Genomic DNA, 4,823 nt, shown 5'->3' with positions numbered 1-4,823 from the left:
ATTACTGACATACTTAAAGGCATAGCTCACTCAAAAATGGACATTCTGTCATCATGCATGCTAAACCTATTTGAGTTTCTTCTGTTGAACTCAAAATAAGATATTTTAAAGTATGCTGGTTGCAGGCACCCATCCAAATGACTCCTATTGTAATTTCTTCTCTACTATGGAAGTCAACGGTTATAAGTTTTCAGCATTCAACAGAACAACATTGTGTTCAACAGAAGAAAGAAAACCATAATGGTTTAAAATCACAAGGGAGAGTAAATGATGAAGTCGTTTTCATTTTTGGAGACTGTTCACACTTGTTGATGTAGTTGGGTCATTTTAAACAGAACTGTGGGTTGTCATGCTACAAGTCTTAATAAAGCTATAATTTACCCAATTAATCCTGTGATTAATTAATCATGTGATTTACAGCAATCCAAAAATTACTGTGATTTCAAGAACTCCTGATAGCAAGAGTTCAATGTCTGTGAGAAATTGTCAATATAGATATTAGGTTGTAAAAGGTATCTAGTTGAAATGTAATCCTTTATCAAAAATTACCATTGTTATTAATAATAATTGAGTTTCCTATATCCAGAATTATCATTTGGATTTTTTTTTTTTTTTTTTTTTTTGTTAGCCAGGGTTAAGTTTCAGAGGTGAAAGCAAGGTTTCAAAACCCCAGTTAAATTGCTGTGCTAACCTAGTTTATACATTACAATTGTGACATATGTCTTTAGCCAGGGTTTAAAGGGATAGTTCACCCAAAACTAAAAAGATCTTTCTTCTATAGAGCACAAATGATATTTTGCAGAAAGCTGAAAACATGTAGCCAGTGAATGTGGAAGTCAATGGTTAAGTCCAAAATATATTCTTTAGTGTTTAACAATAAAAACTCAAAGTATGGAACCACTTAAGGGTGGGTAAATTTTAATTTTGGGGTAAACTATGCCTTTAAAATGTGGCCTTAATGCAATTGAAAGGACTAATGTGATGAGCTTGCATTTAATTCATTTGAACAGCACATGAATCTAGTCTACGATAAATAAAATATACTCACCGGCTAATTTATTAGGTACACCTTACTAATATCTAGTTGGGCCCGCTTTTGTCTTCAGAACTGCTTTAATCCTTCGTGGCATAGATTCAACAAGGTACTGTACATAGATTTTGGTCCATATTGACAAGATAGCATTACGGAGTTTCTGCAGATTTATCAGCTGCACATCCATGGTGGTAATCTCCCGTTCCACCACATCCTAAAGGTGCTCTACTGAATTGTGATCTGGTGACTGTGGAGGCCATTTGAGTACAGTGAACTCATTGCGTTGTTCAACAAACCAGTCTGAGATGATTCGCTCTTTATGACATGGTGTGTTATACTGCTGGAAGTAGTCATCAGAAGATGGGTATACTGTGGTCATAAAGGGATGGACATGGTCAGCAACAATACTCAGGGAGGCTGTGGTGTTGACACGTTGCTCAATTGGTACTAATGGGCCCAAAGTGTGCAAGAAGATATCCCCCACACCATTACACCACCAGCCTGAATCACTGATACAAGGCAGGATGGATCCTGCTTTCATGTTGTTGACGCTAAACTCTGACCCTACCATCTGAATGTTGCAGCAGAAATCAAGAATCATCAGACCAGGCAACGTTTTTCCAATCTTCTATTGTACAGTTTTAGTGGGCCTGTGCGAATTTTAGCCTGTTTCCTGTTCTTAGCTGACAGGAGCAGCACCTGTTGTGGTCTTCTGCTGCTGCAGCCCATCTGCCTTAAGGTTGGATGTGTTGTGCGTTCAGAGATGCTCTTCTGCATACCTCGGTTGTAACGAGTGATTATTTGAGTTATTGTTGGCTTTCTATCAGCTCAGACCAGTCTGGGCATTCTCCTCTGGCATTAACAAGGCATTTGCGCTCACAGAACTGCCGCTCACTGGATATTTTCTCTTTTTCTGATCATTCTCTGTAAACCCTAGAGATGGTCATGCGTGAAAATCCCAGTAGATGAGCAGTTTCAGAAATACTCAGAGCAGCCAGTCTGGCATCAACAACCATGCCATGTTCAAAGTCACTTAAATCACCTTTCTTCCCCATTCTGATGCTTGGTTTGAACTGCAGCAGATCGTCCCGACCATGTCTACATGCCTAAATGCATTGAGTTGCTGGCATGTAATTTGGCTGATTAGAAATTTGCGTTAACAAGCAGTTGGACTGGTGTCCCTAACAAAGTGGCCAGAGAGTGTAGATGCAGTTCATTCTTGTTTCAGAGGGAACATAAATCTTGCTTCCTATTATGAAGAAATACATTATTCTATGCAAAACACTGCGACAAATCGCTATAAGCTTGAGTGCAGTTTTAATCTAAAACATTGCTCATAAATCCAGTCTCAGACTATTAAAGCTCTAAATGTTGTCTCAGAACCTACAGTAAATCTTATTATTGGAAAGACAGAATATCACAGAGCAAATGCCTGAAGTATAGCCACATAAATGAACAAATGTGCTGAGTCAGAAATGAATATTGCTCCAGGATATTGTTGCATTGTGTATATTTATGTCTTGCATTGATCATTAGCACTTAACAGCAATTAACCTTTTCATTAGCTTGTATTTATTCGGTATTTGTAGACGTCTGTGTCAGTCTTAAGTGCTGCATGATTAGCTGAACGCCACATATAGCTCATATTTCTCAAGTGCACCGTAAACACACATTTGCGTGATGATGGATTTGCCACAAGGGCCTCTGTAGGGGGAAAAAAACATGTCTTGAGTGTTTTTTTTTATTTTTTTTTATTCTTATGCCCACATGATCCTTCAGTATGCGTGCTGTGTTTATATTTTGACTGCGGCAGTGCAGACAGAGCAGAGAAATAAAGAGAAGGGTTGGGCAGTAAAGGGAGGAGGAGGGTTTCAGTACCTTCTGTCCATTGATGTGAACCGCAGGACTACAGAGGACTAGAAAGAGCAACCTGGCTGCAGAAATGGACCATATATGAATAGAACATTTAACTGGAAACAGAGCCCAATATACACAGAATATCTCATTTTACATATCAGTTGTTATTTAAAATTATTCAGCTCAACCTTTTTCACTGGATCTGCACATCAAGAGATTTTAAGGAGATAAAAATGAGCTAGAATTTGGTTTCCATCTAAAAATGAGGATCAAAAACGGATTTGTTTTTAAACAGACAGATGCTATAAAATGTTTTCAGGCATATTTTAAACAAGAATCATTCGACGTCAGATTGAAAGGCTGCATTTACAAATCACAATGTAGCTTCAAAACACTAATTAACTGTCATTTTCATTATTAATACAAGTATGATGTAAATAATTACTCGATTGTCTGCAAGAAGTTAAAGTTTAAAATATAATAAGATGTAGTATTATATATGCGTGTTATTTATTTACTGTAAGAGTGTCGCTTTATTTTTACATATGCAACAATAATCACCCAAAATTTGACCTTTTATTTTCACATATTTAAAATGGTAGAAAATGCTTGTGTATAAAAAGCTCTTTTGACAATTTTATTTTATTTGAATAGCAAATATTATCTTGCCTTTCACCCTTGGACACTGGATAAAATGTCTTGAACGTAACAAAAAAAAAAAAAAAAGCTACAAGAAGCTACAAGATGCAATTTCATTAACTTTGATCTAAATTAAATGCTTACAAATAATTTATACTATAACACAAGTTATATATACAAATTTATAATAATCATAATAATAATACATAGTGTAATAATGTCTGCAAAAAAAGTCATTTGTTATGTTTGTCCAATAGATGGCGCCAATATATGACTGTTCTATACACTCACCGGCCACTTTATTAGGTACACCTGTCCAACTGCTCATTAACGCAAATTTCTTATCAGCCAATCACATGGCAGCAACTCAATGCATTTAGGCATGGTCAAGACGATCTGCTGCAGTTCAAACAGAGCATCAGAATGGGGAAGAAAGGTGATTTAAGTGACTTTGAACTTGGCATGATTGTTGATGCCAGATGGGCTGATCCGAGTATTTAAGAAACTGCGGATCTACTGGGATTTTTCATGCACAACCATCTCAAGGGTTTACAGAGAATGGTCTGAAAAAGGGAAAATATCCAATGAGTGGCATTTTTGAGGGCGCAAATGCCTTGTTGATGCCAGAGGTCAGAGGAGAATGGCCAGGCGGGTTTGAGCTGATAGAAAGCCAACAGTAACTCAAATAATCACTCGTTACAATCGAGGTATGCAGAAAAGCATCTCTGAATGCACAACACGTCCAACCTTGAGGCGGATGGGCTACAGCAGCAGAAGACCACACCGGGTGCCGCTCCTGTCAGCTAAGAACAGGAAACTGAGGCTACAATTCGCACAGGCTCACAAAAATTGCACAATAGAAGATTGGAAAAATGTTGCCTGGTTTGATGAGTCTCAATTTGGCATCCATCCTGCCTTGATTTGCATCATGGATGTGCAGCTGATAAATTTGCAGTAACTGCGTGATGCTATCATGTAAATATGGACCAAAATCTCAGAGGAGTAATTCCAGTTCCTTGTTGAATCTATGCCATGAAGGACTAAGGAAGTTCTGAAGGCAAAATGGGGTCCAAACTGGTACTAGTAAGTTGTACCTAATAAAGTGGCCAGTGAGTGTAGTTTCTAGTTCACTTATAAATACTGACATCTTTTTTCCTTATTTTAGGAATTTCCTCATTTCTGTGATCGGTTTGTTCTTCTGTAATATATTTTGTTTGCAGCAGATTGAGTTACGTTCAACCAGCTTTCACTCCTTTCAACACGTCTCATGATATTATCACTCAAACTCATCTCA

This window comes from Danio aesculapii, chromosome 23, assembly GCF_903798145.1.
Source record: "Danio aesculapii chromosome 23, fDanAes4.1, whole genome shotgun sequence".
In the NCBI taxonomy this organism is placed as follows: domain Eukaryota; kingdom Metazoa; phylum Chordata; class Actinopteri; order Cypriniformes; family Danionidae; genus Danio; species Danio aesculapii.
This window is presented reverse-complemented; position numbering follows the sequence as displayed.